Here is a 15,819-nt window from a genome sequence, read left to right on the forward strand (position 1 = left end):
TTGAAGAAAATATGTAGTGTGTGAATTTCATTTATCTTTTTAACTGTTGTAATGTTAATAAGTTGCCATGGTAGCATTTGAATGATAAATATTTGTGCTTCTAATGTTATACCGATGTGAGATTGGTGGGGGAGGGTGCGGAGGTGGGGGTGGGGTGGGAGGGGCGTCAAGTTTAAGTGTCATTGGATGTGGTTGGCCCGTGGGGGCAGAAGGGGAGGGAGCTGTGCCTCCTAAAGTGGGAGGGGTCTTGGAGGAAGATAATTTTAGATTGTTTATTAAGTTATAATGTTTATAGTTTATAGATTGCAACAATTTTGGTAAAATTTTGTATAATGGGTTTTTAACTTCGATAATATCGTTAAGGTTTGAATTTTTGTTGTAATATTGGTCTAAAAATATATAGATGTTTTCTAATTCGTTCATTAATTTCCCTTTACCTACTTTTTTAATGATAGTGAGGTCTATAGATTGGTATAACACTAGAAGCACAAATATTTATCATTCAAATGCTACCATGGCAACTAATTTACAACAGTTAAAAAGATAAAATAGAAGTTCAAATGCTACCATGGCATAGATCAAGACCTCACTATCATTAAAAAAGTAGGTAAAGGGAAATTAATGAACGAATTAGAAAACATCTATATATTTTTAGACCAATATTACAACAAAAATTCAAACCTTAACGATATTATCGAAGTTAAAAACCCATTATACAAAATTTTACCAAAATTGTTGCAATCTATAAACTATAAACATTATAACTTAATAAACAATCTAAAATTATCTTCCTCCAAGACCCCTCCCACTTTAGGAGGCACAGCTCCCTCCCCTTCTGCCCCCACGGGCCAACCACATCCAATGACACAAACTTGACGCCCCTCCCACCCCACCCCCACCTCTGCGCCCTCCCCCACCAATCTCACATCGGTATAACACTAGAAGCACAAATATTTATCATTCAAATGCTACCATGGCAACTTATTAACATTACAACAGTTAAAAAGATAAATGAAATCCACACACTACATATTTTCTTCAACTCACATCACAAAATTAACGTCACAACTGTCAAAGGGGTAAGTAATTTTCACACATATCTTTTTCTTTTCTCTCCTCCTTTAATATTATTCCTTAACATTTCATTCTCCTCTTATTTCAGACATAACACCTCAAGCTCTACACAACCTCATATAGTTTCCTTTTGACTTTTAATACAAGAAGCTACAACCACATCTACCAGCTAATTTTATTATAAATACAGCTACGTTTTCCGACGAATACCTGTCATCCCTCCTAAGCACTTGAACAACTTACTACCACTGAGGGCCGGTTTCTTCAACCGTATGTTAAATGTAGCTTAACATTTGTTAACTAACAATTGTTATTATTTTAACATTTCGGTTAACAGTCCCCTGTTTCACGAACGCATTTCCAACATTTGTTAAGTAACATTTGTTAGAGTCAAATTAACACGTTCCCGTGAGGTTTCTGAACGCGTTCGACCGTGTTGTTCTTTTGTTTTTTGTTTACATGCAGGCGCACGTGGCGCTTATCGCGGTTAATTGGAACCTCGTGCACTTGTAGTTGGTCCGTGTTTTGTGAAGTTCGTCATAATATTATAGAGGTTATGGATAGTGAACGCGAAGATAACTTGAGCAGTAAGAGGCAACGCACGCCCAACTATAACGAGTATGAAAGGAACTTGTTCGTAGATTTAATCGGAAAGTATGCAAGTATCATAGAAAATAAGAGAACGGACTGTGTCAGCGTAAAAGAAAAAGACATTGCATGGGACCGACTGTGTCGGGAATTTAACTCTGATATTCGAGTTACAAAGCGCTGTACGAAACAGTTAAAACAATTTTATGTGAATATGAAGAGGAACGCAAAGAAGGAAAAGGCCAGGGTGAAAATTGAAACGTATAAAACTGGAGGTGGTACTTTTCCTAAAGGGATAAACGATTGCAGCGAAAAATTGCTTGCGATAATGGGTGACCGTGTGGAACCGCTACAGAACCCATTCGACGGCGATGCGGAGTACAATGGTAAGTTTTATTGGTCTTATATAGATGGTTCTATCAATATATTTAATATATTATTAATATATTTCTCCCATGCTTGCCTATTTCCAACATTCCTACTAGTAGGCTAAGTTTACATTGCAGTGCAATTCAACATAATATAACCTTATTTTTTTATTTTATTCTAGGCGACATTACTGTGGTAGGCCTAAGTGAATGTCATCCGCATGATTCTACTACCTGGACTGAAGAGGTAATTACTCTGGAGGAGACGTCCCAAGAAGAGCAAAACACATTGGATACTCCCAAATCTTCCAGGGGTAGTGAAAATGTAAGTAACTGTGTTTCCTTAATGAAAAAATGGGAATGTGTTAGTTATCATCAACAGGGACTAGGCCTTACTATACTATCACTTGCCTTGTAGGTAATGAAAACTCCTACTAATTAGAGCAATTGTCTTCTGAGATTTTCATTTTGCACTTGATGATGATGATGCTTGTTGTTTAAAGGGGCCTATCTAGGTCATCGGCCCCATTTTGCGCTTAATAGGTACATGTAAACAGAACTGCATGCAAGAGGGCTATATTCTTAAGCAGTGATACGTGATACATGATGGTTATTGGTGAAAGCTTTGCTATATGAACTTTGGAAAATGTTGAGGTTAATTGCAGTTATTTTCCACTTCTCTTCTTAAACCTGCATTTTTGTTTTAGTATCACAAGTCATTACCAATTTGATGTTATACTTCCTAGGTTTATTTGGAATGTACATCTAGAAAGGCGAGGAGCTGTTCGTCAGTTATGAAAGACTGGTGTACAATTGTTAACAAATAACTTACAAAAGAGTCATTCTCTTTACTTTCCAGTTGGGTATTTTTATCACCAAAGTGCAAGCGTGCCTCAAATCAATTTGGCACTTGAAAGAGAAAGCAAAGGCTGCTGGCAGACCTAACTCATGACAGACTTGACTGGGAAGTACGTTCACTACCCTAAAGCAAATTGGTTTGTTGTCCCTAGTATTTAACATGCAAAATAAAGTTACGGCATATGGTAGTTATCTTATGAATAATGCTTCTGTGGATACTGAGTGTACTTCTGACATCCATCAAGGAGATTAGCAGGTGACACAGGACAACATACTTGCGTAAAAAGAAGACTCTCTTCGGTTCTTACGGGACTTGATCAAGGGCCAATTAGTTTTTATGAGACTTGTTCAAGGGCCAATTAGTTTTGAGGCCATAATAACAGAAACTCACATTTTTTCAGAGTTCATTGTTGATCTGTATCTGCGCCCACATAAAACACCGTCCAAAATTTAACGAACTGATAAGTGATTATTTTTTTAGTGCAGCTGACAGGGTTTAAAGGCTTAACAGGGATGAGACACATCATCTTGTGTACGAACAGGTGATTGTACTTATTTTTCTTTCTTTTCTGGCATACAATTGTTTCTCTCCAGTGTCTACAAAAAATACAGAGAAGGATATTTGTGGGCAAAAGTTCAGTTACTGCAACAGTTTCTCAGCGCAGACATCTAGGCTCAATTGCACTGTCATTTGTTTCTTTCTCTCAGACTTCTCTCGATGGTCGTGAACATGCAGTGCATAGTTAGGTGTGGCGGCACTAGTTTTCAATTTACGAACATGCAGATTGCTTTGGACTGTGACCGAGCAAAGGGGGTCTGGGGGCACGAGCCCTCAGGTTAGGACTGCGAAGCGGCTTTAGGCCTCTAGCATTCCGTACGGTGAGAGCAGTGCATTCAAAACGCTGAAGTGGTTTATTCATGCCGGCCAGTGACAAAGCTATGGGTCTGGATTGGTTAGGACCAGCTAGTAACAAAACCATTGATCTGGATTGGTTAGGTGCGGCTAGTGACAAAAGGTCAGGATTGGTTAGGTTATTGACAAAACGATTAGACTGGGACCAAGCAAAGGGGGTCTGGGGGCGTGTTAGGGCCGCGAAGCGGCTTTAGGCCTCTAGCATTCCGTATGGTGACAGCAGCACATTTGAAAAGCTGAAGTAATTTATCGTGTCTGCTAGTGACAAAGTTATTGGTCTGTACTGTACTTTGTTTCGTTTCATTAGAGATTGCATTTAATTGTGTTTTTATTGTGCGCGGGTTGGTAACGGAATGCATTTCACTTCCAATTGTATCTCAGCCATTGGAAATGCTACAGCGTGCTTGAACAATGAAGCATGGTGTGTGATAAATTATATTAGGTTATGTATTTGTGGGGGACAGTGGATGGGTCCCTGGCTGTTGCAGTGAACACATCTCTCCTCTACAAGGTATTCCACATAAGATTTCTAACATTTCAAATCCCTTATAATGCTATAAAACTTAAGCTGCACATACTGAATTTCTACCATATTTGTGTATCACATGCTTGTATGGCCTCACCTAGTGGTGACTGTACAGAATGGATTATGTTTCTGCTAGGAGTACGACCCCCTGTGGGTGCAGGCTATAGAATAACACCCACGGTATCCCCTGCCTGTCGTAAGAGGTGACTAAAAGCTCCAGGGTCTCTACTTTGGAGCGTAGGTTGGTGACCATGGAGCCCTTAGCTGAGTCCTGGCATTGCTTCCACTTGTGCCAGGCTCATCACTTTCATCTATCCTATCTGATCTCCCTTGGTCAACTCTTGTTCTTTTCCGACCCTGACGCTATTAGGTTTCCAAGGGCTAGGGAGTCTTTCATTTCCACGCCCTTCGTGGCCCTTGTCTTTCTTTGGCTGGTGCCTTCATTTTTTCGAAGTGTCCGATCCCTCCCATTTTTTTCTCTCTGATTAGTGTTATGTAGAGGATGGTTGCCTAGTTGTACTTCCTCTTAAAACAATAATCACCACCACCACGTGCTAGGAGTACGATATAATACTTTTCTCACAGGTTGAGGAAATTTTTAGGTGGTATAATAGTATTTGGATTTCCCAGAAAGGATTCTTTACACTCACTGGTTTCTGATTGTTTGGTGGATTTCATATTGTTTGGTTCATCTGATGGCTCTACACACTCGTCATTAGTAACAGTTGGTACGACATTGTCTATTTCTATATTGTCTTCTTCATCAGCACTCGACTCATTACCACAACTTTCCCCCTTAAGTATCTTGAAATATTAGTGTTACTTTCGCACCAAACTCCGGAACGTTTCCTTTTAGGATGCTCATTTAAAACAATTAAAATGAGGAAGAGACTAATATTTTCACTGGTTGAGGTTATACACGTGCTTTGTTTGCATACGTCTCAAATGTAAGTTCCATATAATTCTTTCCTGAATACTTACCTTCTCTTAACTGCACCACGTAAACACAAAAGCTTGTAAAATTCATGGCACAATATTCAGCTTTTTACTTATGAACGACCAGACCACCGAATAAAGCTCATCGTGGTAACTTTTATGACATGTTAGGTAGCTATTACAATGTGGCACATGAAGACAGTAGAAATAACGTACTTTTGTCAAAATTACGAGATTATCTGTGTTCTTTGTCAGAAACCAGGAAATATCTTTTTTTGTATAGATAACTAATCACCAGAACATGTTGTCCCTACTGAGAATGCCCAACGCCCCTCTTCCGCTTCTTCAATCATGATGTAGAGACCCATGTTAGAACTTCTGCGATATCTCTGAGGTACCATAATAATGTTTAGCCCACCACCACCACCATCTAATAACTCAAGCAAAATATGGATAGAGAACAGATGTGGGATGTAAACAGGATTGGGATGGGTTGGAGTAAACTTGAGTTATATACGTATGTCCCACCACTGCTTTGTTCTGATATGGATTTCTGATCCCAAGCAGAGAAGTGATAATGGAAGATAGGAACTCTATTGGTTCAATCAACCAACCAACATGATATATTTTAAATTAAATTTTGCTGGAAAGGCTTAAGAAATAATGTATTAATCTGAATAATTGAATCTCTCATTTTGGTATTGTTACCCATGGGAACAACAGTAGGCTACTGGTAATGATACACTCCAAAATTAATCGTCCCTTTATCCTGAATTCGCAGCCTCTAAAAGAGAAGATATTATGTATACAATACTGTGTAGTCTTCAGTTGAGGTTCTTGGAATTTACCTGTGGTTTGGAACTAAACTTTCATGTTCATTTGCCAGAATCTTTTGACGACTCACTCACGCATGGTAAAATTGTTACATTTCTTCATCTTGAAAACAGTAACGTTTTATCTCTGTCAGTAGACCTAAGTAATATACAGTCAAACCCCTCTTCTGCGGACACCATCGGTTCCGCGGAAAAATGTCCATTATGACAGGTGTCCGCTGAAACAAGGTTGTAAAAATTAATTTAACATTTTAACGACAAAGAACATCCACCTTAAATATAAATCATTTGTAACTAATTGTTTGCCTGAGAGATATTAGAAGTGATTTTACAAACATTATAGCTTCAGGAACTAATTATTCACTCACTTTTTGTTAATGCGATATTCCTGAAAAGGGACTTAAGTCTACTAAATGGTCCCATTGTGTTATTCCTGTACTTGCAATCGAGCATGACAAACAAATTCTTCCTCTGTTTAAGAATCTAAACGTTCAGATTATTTGTGATTTCTCACGCTTTTATTTGTAACATTCCCCACACAACCTCAGTTTCTTTGCTCGAACACACTTGAACCATTCATATACCGCAATGTCCACTTCTGCAAAAGTTGACTCCTGCTTTCTTTTCACTCCTCATTTCCCATTTTCTTCCCACTCTCTTTAAATTTAATTTCTATTATTCACAATTGTGTTTAGTTGGGTTTTCCCACAAATTTTTCAACGAACTTTCCCATTTAAGGTCCTTTTGCAATTTCTGTAATTACATTTTTCTTGTCCCTTTTTGCTGGGTAATTGAAATGTTGCAGTATTTCTGTCTCAACAATTAGCAAATGTCTGCTTTCCAAGTTTAACTGAACTATCTGATCTTGACGTTATCAGTGACAATCTGAGTTATGGATAAAATTATGTAAGTTAGGTTGGAAAATCCTGTGGAAACTTGCGAGTAAACAGTCACTGGCAGCATTCTCGATCAAGTAAAAATCTCAGTATGTACATTAATTAGAATGCAAGACGGCCGTAACGAAAGGTGTGGAAAGAGACCTGTGTAGAAGAAATAACTTCATGACTATTACAGCATCTCTATGGACATTTTTTTCTCTCTTTTCCTAGCACACAAAATAGTACAAACATTAAAAAAGGAATTCCTGCCTGTCTGCAGAATGGTTTTAAAAGAAAGCATGACATACACCGGTGTAAAAAAAAAAAAAAAAAAGTGTGTTGGAACTTGTAAAGTGTCTGCTGAAGTAAAGTGGACGAGACTAATAGCGGTGTCTGCGATCCAGTATTTTAGGTGTCCGCTTAAATGAGGCTTATTTAACATGCGTCTTATGTAAAATAAAATCAGTCCTGTGGGAAAATGTCCGTATAGAGAGGTGTCTGCTGAATAAAGGTGTCCGTTAGGGCAGGTTCAACTGTATTAAATTTCAAGATAATACTGAAAAAACTGTCTTTCCATTATGGCATGCAGGTATTTTTAAAACCTGTCCCTAGAATCATAAATAGGCCTGGCCTGATTTGTTATTGGAAATGGAGAAAAAGTAATCTCATTGGGAAGTATATTTCCAGTTAAAAGTTCTGCTGGTACAGAAAGGTACTTGAGTGTGGGGAAATTATAGTGTTGTCAGTGATCTTAGTTTGGTGCCAAGGAAAGTACAATTGATATAGGTTAGCTATTTAATAAGCGAGGTTCTCTGAAACATTGGTTTATTTTATGTAAAAAAGATTGAAGTACTAGATTTGGAGGCAAATTGGAAAAATAACATGCAAACAGATGGAAACTATATTTTTCAGTGTTGCTGTTTCAATACCGTTTCGTACTTTTGTAAAGTAACATGCTTAATAGACGCTGACAAAGAAATGTAAACATACAAAAAAGGAAGACTTCACCTGTGAATGGATGTAGAACCACAAATAACAGCAGTTAAAAGTATTGTTGCCTCTTCTTACTCATGTGGTAGAAGAGGGGGCAAGAAGAGTTGTTTTATTCTGAAACTGCTCTTTTTTATAATTTATCATCCATTCACTGTGATTGCTCCTTTCATCTGTTTGTATGTTCAGCTGCCTGAAGTAGCAGATTTAATTCTTATCTAAAAGAAATATATATTTTCAGTTACTTTTATTGCCAAAGCAGTGCTAGAAATGAATTTTAAAATAATACAAATCAATTTAAAACAATATAATACACTGAAGCACTTATTTTTTATTTCAGGGAAAAGTCAGGTCATCCGAATACAGTCCAGCCCCTCGCCAGAAGAGGACGACTGAAGCCATGCGTTGCCGCACCAACATCGCCAATTTGGCTGGCGCAAGTTCCAGCCTCTGCGAATTGGAAAAAGAATTAATATTAAAAAAATTTAAAAAAGAGGACGAACTTCTAAATATTAAAATTGAGGAAGCCCGCATTAAAACTGAGAATGCCCGCTTGAAAAATAAATTATTAATGAAAAAATTAGGCCTAGAAATTTTGTAAAATAATGAATGTAAAAAGTGTAAAAAAAAGTTTTAATAAATATATTTGTTACAGCAGGAAATATTTTAGTTTGTTACTTACAATTGAAGTGTTGCTCGGCTATAGCATTCCTAAGGACAACTGCATTTCTGGGCTCTTCTATAGCAAGTCTAGGAGGGTCTTGATCAACTTCCTGGTTCCTGTTTCTCCTTTCAGCGAGATACTCGTGTAACACTGCATTAACAGGGGGGATGTCATCCTTTGTTAAAATAGAAATATTGTGCAGAACAGCAGTAGCTACAATGATGGTTAAGCTATTCTGAATCTCTGTTCGGAGCCCCATGCTGAGAATAGGAAATCGCCTTTTCCACACACCATATGCTCTCTCAACACAATTTCTTGCTTTAATATGCGCCCTGTTGTAGTTTACCTGGGCTCTCCCAGCAGGTTGTAGAAATGGAGTCATTAAGTATTTCCTCAATGGGTATCCATTGTCTCCTAAAAGTATGCCATCCGTGATCCTTCCTATTTCAAAATCTGCCCTGATTTGACAGTTATTAAATATGGTACTGTCATGTACGGAACCTGGCCAGCGTGCTACAATGTCTCTGATAAGAAGATTTGCATCCACAATGGTTTGCACGTTCACAGAGAAATAGCCTTTTCGATTTCTGAATAGCTCACCCCTGTCACCACCGGGAGACAGAATTCTTATATGGGTGCAGTCTAGAGCTCCTAAAACACTAGGAAAATTCGACAATTCATAAAAATCTTGAATGACTTTTGGCCGTTCTTCTACTGAAGGGAAAACAATGTAATGCCTTGCCAATGCTGCAATGGCAGCAGAAACTCTATGCACAATTCTACACACTGTTGCCTTACACACACGTACACAGTCACCTACAATTAGCTGGAAAGAGTCTGAAGCATAATACCTAAGAGCAATCAGCAACTGCTGCATCGGAGGCACTGGTAAGTTTCTGTCTGTGGGAAACTCTAACCTATCTTCAATTTCTTCTAGGACTTTCTTTGCTACAGCTTTGGAAATTCGGTACCTTTGTAGAAATTGCTTCTCTGATAATTCTAAAAAGTCGTTTCTTCTTTGTATGGGTTGTTCTCTGCCTTCTTCAGCCTGTAGATATTCTTCATACATCAGTAAAGCTTCAAACATGTGTCTTCTACATGCTGCCATTTTGAAGTTTTAACACTTGTTAAGAGATTTGACACTAGTCTGGTGCTAGGTTAATTTAACACAAGTATTAACAATTGTTAGTGTTAACAATTGTTGATGAGACAGTCATTTTGTTAAAGTGTGTGTTAAGTCCACTTAACAAGAGTGTTAACTCTTAACATTGGTTGAAGAAACCGGCCCTAAGAGTGACTTTTATTTCTTAATTTATTAAGCTATTATAAGCTACTTATGCCATCTCCAGAATAACCACTTGTTACCACATTTTTTAAAGAACAAGACATTCGCAAAAATCTATACACATTTAAGTATAAAAACAACTTGTTACCACATTTTTTAAAGAACAAGACATTCGCAAAAATCTATACACATTTAAGTATAAAAACAATCAGGATCTTGCTGATGATGCCCTCAACATGGGTGAAACATGTCTCTGTATGTAATATCCTAAGAACTATATCTTAAATATAAATAAAAAACTCTTATGTATTGAACAGGTGGAATTTATAATTCTAGTATTATTTTGATTTTAATCAGGAGTCTTCCGCCTAAATCGGGAAATTTGGGAGGTTTGGCCAACCAGTACGTTTAAGAATCCATTGACGAGCCTCGATAGATTTCTGTTTCAACAAAGTAAGAATAGGGAAAGGGCCACTGTCACAGAGATCAGTGTGTACATTCCACCGAAGCAGGGGAACCAGCGCTCGGCTGCATACACTAAGGTCTATGAAAGAGTAAATGCCATAATGTACACTGAAATGAGTGGAATCACCTGTATTCAAAATATATAGATCCAGCTCTCTAGTAATATTTCCAACTCCCTTCCCCTCGGGCAAGGCATATCAGAGCCCCATATAGGATGATGGGCGTTAAAATTCCCAATAAGAGGAATGGAGTTGGATGCTGATTTATAAGATCAGTTACATCATTTATATTAAGAAGCTGGCCTGGTGGAAAATAAACACATTACACACTGTTGCTATCACGGGCAGCAATACCCGCACTGCAACTGCTTCCAGCAGGGTTCTTGGAAGAACCTCTTCGCTATAGGTATCAGAATGAACAACAATACCAGCGCCACCAGACGTCCAGTAAGCATAAGGTCGTTCTGTGGAGTATAGTCTGAAATTTCTCAAGACCGTATGATGACCAGGTCTGAAATTAGTTTCCTAAATACAGACTATACTCGCCGCGAACTCACTAATTAGCTGGCGGACCTCAACAAGATGCCTGTTATAACCATTACAATTCCACTGTAACAGTGCCATAGTGTGGACTAAAAGAGAGAGTGTTAGGTTATGAGCGACAAGATGCTCGTAACTTAGAAGTGAAGCTTCCACGGTGTGAAGAATTATTTAATTTATTTTCCGGGTTGAACCGTGTTGTACTTGTACGCATATCACGTACAGTTTGCCGACGTTTCGAATACATTGCAGTATTCTTTGTCAAGGCGACTGAAATACCCTTACTCGATCCGAGGTAATCAGTCTCCCAGGCAGAAATTACACTACTAGAGTGGCCACTCTTATGTATTGAACAGGTGGAATTTATAATTCTAGTATTATTATTTTGATTTTAATCAGGAGTCTTCCGCCTAAATCGGGAAATTTGGGAGGTTTGGCCAACCAGTACGTTTAAGAATCCATTGACGAGCCTCGATAGATTTCTAGTAGTGTAATTTCTGATGGGAGACTGATTACCTCGGATCGAGTAGGGGTATTTCAGTCGCCTTGACAAAGAATACTGCAATGTATTCGAAACGTCGGCAAACTGTACGTGATATGCGTACAAGTACAACACGGTTCAACCCGGAAAATAAATTAAATAAGATGCTCGTAAGCCTAAGCACTATCAGCATCAACATCTGTAGATGTAGACGATAGCTCAATGTCCATCCCATCATCAACGGACGAGGGGACTGATGCCCAGAACTTCGACGTACCTTGGGGGCAGGATTTCATCCTACGAAGGGAGTGCTCAGGTTTAGGGGCAGGCATAAGGGCTGGCGCTGATCCATACCCTTGAGATGGAGGGCATGATTTCCCTTTCGCAGAAGTGCGGGAGTGCCCACTAAAGGCATTCCTCTTCTCCGCCTCCTTTCCTTGTTTAGACGAGCTGGAGATAATTTCCCAGTCCTGGTCGACGATGCAGTCTCGGGCATGGCTTTCGCAGACCTCTTGATGGGGGAAGACTTAGCCTTCCCCCCTGCTGCGCCGGCTCAGAACTTCCAGCCGGTACAGACTTCTTAATAGTCGAAGGTTGGGTAGTCCCCCCTTTCGAGCTTTTGCTCTTTGCGACTTTGCTTTCAGGAGCAACAGCCGCCTTGGGTGCAGTGATCTTCATGCGTAAAGATGTCATTAATGATAAACCTGGGAGAGACTGAGCTATCATACTGTAGTCTAGTGTATTGGCGGGTATATTTGTGAAATTTAACTTACGGCGCGCTTTGTGGTAGGAAAGACCATCCAGGGTCTTGACCTCCTGAATCTTCTTCTCACTCAGATTCGTTGAACAGTTCCGATCTTGAGGAGAATGAAGACCAGAGCAGTTAGTGCACTTGTACGGAGTTGTGCACTCTTCCGTGCCGTGAGCTTCTCGTCCACATGTATCACACACAGACTGATTTGAACAACGAGATACCATATGTCTGAATCTCTGGCATTGATAGCATCACATAGGAGGCGGCATGTATGGCCTCACATCGTAATGCTAAGTTGTTACCTTGACTTTTCTGGCAACACTGACAACTTGAAAGAGACAACGAAGGCATCAGTGGCAATGTCTTCATCGCTGACTTTGCACGTAATGTGCCGGACGTTTGTCACACCATGGTTCTTCACGTCTTCCATCAACTCAGATCAAAAACTAGATGGATGGCTTTTCCGGCGTTTGCTCTATTAACCAGCGTTTCGTCTTAGGTCTGACACTAGACTCTTCAGAGTGGGATGTGTCACAGGGTCTGACACATCCCACTCTGAAGAGTCTAGTGTCAGACCTAAGACGAAACGCTGGTTAATAGAGCAAACGCCGGAAAAGCCATCCATCTAGTTTTTGATCTGATTTTTGATATGCTCTATTGGTGGAAAAGAATCTAATTCCTTCCATGGGAACTTAGAATTTCCATTTGGAATTGCTAGGCGGGCATTAATTCCATTGTGGAGTTTTGTCTCCCGTATGCAGTTATCAGACTGTGCTTCATAAATAAGCTTCTGATAAGTTCACCTGCATACACCCCAGCGTCAGTGGGTAGGGTCTGACACATCCCACTCTGAAGAGTCTAGTGTCAGACCTAAGACGAAACGCTGGTTAATAGAGCAAACGCCGGAAAAGCCATCCATCTAGTTTTTGATCTGATTTTTGATATGCTCTATTGGTGGAAAAGAATCTAATTCCCTCCATGGGAACTTAGAATTTCCATTTCCATCAACTCATCGTCAGTGTTCAAAATAATGTTGCATGGAAGATGATTCTGCGAACCAGATTCAAGGATTTGTGTTCCTCAACTTTGATATAGATTTATTTATTTAATTGTATGGTGATTATAACTACAAATTTATAAGTCCAGGTCCAAGTGTTTCAGCCACTCTACAGCACTTTCTGAAAGATGAAACAGGTTGCTGGGGCTTCCGGAGTAAGGCATGTAGAGGGCAGCGCAGGATATGGTCCATGGTCTGCTCCTCTTCACTGCATTCACACATTGGAGAATCCATCCAACCCCACTTACGGCGTAAGATATTGCAGTGCCCATGCCCAGTTCTCTGTTTGTTGAGGCGACACCATAGTTTTCTTGGGAGGTCGAATCCCTTCATTTTCTGGGTTGGATATAGATGATGATTCCCATAGGGAATCTGAAACGTCCAATAACGGACCATTTATATTGGTATTCCTCCACTTTGATGGGGATTTCACAAAGGGGTCACACTTAAACAACTGATCAGCTTGGACGGCTGTGCAAGTCTTCAAAAGCAAACTACCATTGCGCATTTTCTTGAGATCCTCAAGTTTGCCTTCAATGTGTCTACTAAAAAGAATTGATTTTACCAGCTAAAAATCGTGCCCATCAGTTCTGGTAGGGCCTAGCAACCAGAAACCTAGGGAAGCTGGATCCCATTCCTTCATCCTGTGCACGTTTCCAGGGGGTTGAATCCCGCAAAGAATCAAAAGTTAAAGACTTGGGTGGGGGACCATCTTGAGCAGGTCGAAGACGTTTCAAAGCCATGACCAACACCCTCCCCAAACGCCACCCAATCTGATCAGGGTTCTCTATAGCCAAACTAAGCACCACGGCAATACCCACCTGGTCATAGCAGGTATTGTCTGGGGTCCGATGTTAGACAATGCCTAATACGGAATGACTGAGGCAATAAGCACTAGTACTCCCTTCCTCCAATCACCCGTAATAGCATGTACCCCATAGCGTGTACAGAGTAATAAATACAGAGAAAAAATTAAAAAAAAAAACAATAATAGTACGTTCTTCTTACATTCGGCTGTGCGGGTACCTGTGTTGTCAGGTCGATACTACAGTGCGGGTACATGGCGCTCCCACCTAAATTACTTCCTGGAATCACCATAGGGCTTTTGAGTGTAGTCGTACACAAGAGGCCCACCTCCAAGCAGCATTAACATCAAAGATTTTGAACCGGTCTACAACTATCCCCCCCACCCAAAAAAAAATAAAAAAAATAAAGAGGGGATCGATGGCCACATGACCCTTTCAGTCACCTTCTACGACAGGCAGGGATTAACTGCGAATGTATTCAGCCCCTCCCACCCACACGGGGTCCAACACATGATACCAAACTGTAATCCATGTTCGCGCCTAGGTCGTCCCTTACGTCAGGCAGAGGATACTGGGGGTGTGTTCAACATCTGCGCCTCCCACCCGCAGGGGGTGTTACTCTTTTAGTCACCTATAACAACAGGCAGAGGACAGCGTGGGTGCATTCTTCGTCTGCATCCCCCACCCACAGGGAGTGCACACATCTCTATTCTCCAACCAAATCGTTCTAGGACTGTACCCAAAAGACTGTAAGAGGCTGTGTCGCAGGCAGTCACAACATCTCTGACTGGGGTGTATATGGAGAAGGAGGGATGACAACAGATTCTGCGATGTGTTACAGGAGCTACGTGAAAAATGTAACTTAAAGAATAAAGAGGAGGGGGTGAGAGGAAAAGAGGACTGGTGATGACAGTCATAATCTGCGTAAAGAAAAACAATAAGCCATCTATTTAATGTTAATCAAGGGAGAGAAAAGATCCACTCCCAGAAAAATGGGGAGAAACAAATTAAAGGTGTGTTGGAAATATAGTAACTAGTACTCAAGGATTATAAAATGTTACTTTAAATGCTGCTATTCTCACCTTAAAATGGTCGTGGAAGAGAGATGTGTTCCATACACTTGCCAGGGACCAACCCTCCCGCCCCTAGTAGTAGGTACATTTACTTTTATAACCAAAAATACTGTTTTCAATACCATACTACATTGCTTATAACCAATGGTTTATGTATGCAAGAGGATAACATCATTGACAACTAGGGTGAGGCCGAGATTTTGTTACCAACAATTGCAGAAGAAAAAAGTTATGAAGTGGCCAGGGAAGTTTAAAAGGCTGCGGCGCATGCTGTCCGCACTGCAAGAAAAAGGTAGCTTAGTAGTTGTAACCTATCATTGCACATCCAGGCCAACCTCTGACATGAGAACAGTGGCCCCTTTGGGGCCACACTCAGTTTGGGAGGGTCTGTTCTATCACCGCTGCGCATACTGTCCACACGGCAAGAAAAAATAAAGTAGCCATATGAAACCAACAACTGGCAGTTGGCAGCATTTTGTTCCTCTCAGCGCTACTAGTGTGACAGTCAACTCACATGCGCCACCAAGTGGTGGCGCATGTTACTAAACCTTGAGTACCGGTTACTATAGTTTTACCAGTGGGATGGATCATTAAAACAATGGTCTTGAAGCCTAGCACTACTTAAGTCTGAAAGAACAGGAATTATCTACGGAATGTAAGACAGAAGAAGAGAAAGCATTGCCTGGGTTAGATGGAGTTCCACGATATCCCACTTCTACAATACTAGTTCT

The 15,819-nt window shown here is 40.2% G+C and overlaps 1 protein-coding gene across 1 annotated transcript in view; it reads right to left on the reverse strand.

Moving 5' to 3' along the window:
- Rpn11 (regulatory particle non-ATPase 11) overlaps positions 1-15,819 on the reverse strand; it is a 148,685-nt gene that overhangs the window by 132,198 nt on the left and 668 nt on the right. The gene's annotated exons all lie outside the window — the stretch shown is intronic.

The sequence above is a fragment of the Anabrus simplex genome, chromosome 7 (genome assembly GCF_040414725.1).
Source record: "Anabrus simplex isolate iqAnaSimp1 chromosome 7, ASM4041472v1, whole genome shotgun sequence".
In the NCBI taxonomy this organism is placed as follows: domain Eukaryota; kingdom Metazoa; phylum Arthropoda; class Insecta; order Orthoptera; family Tettigoniidae; genus Anabrus; species Anabrus simplex.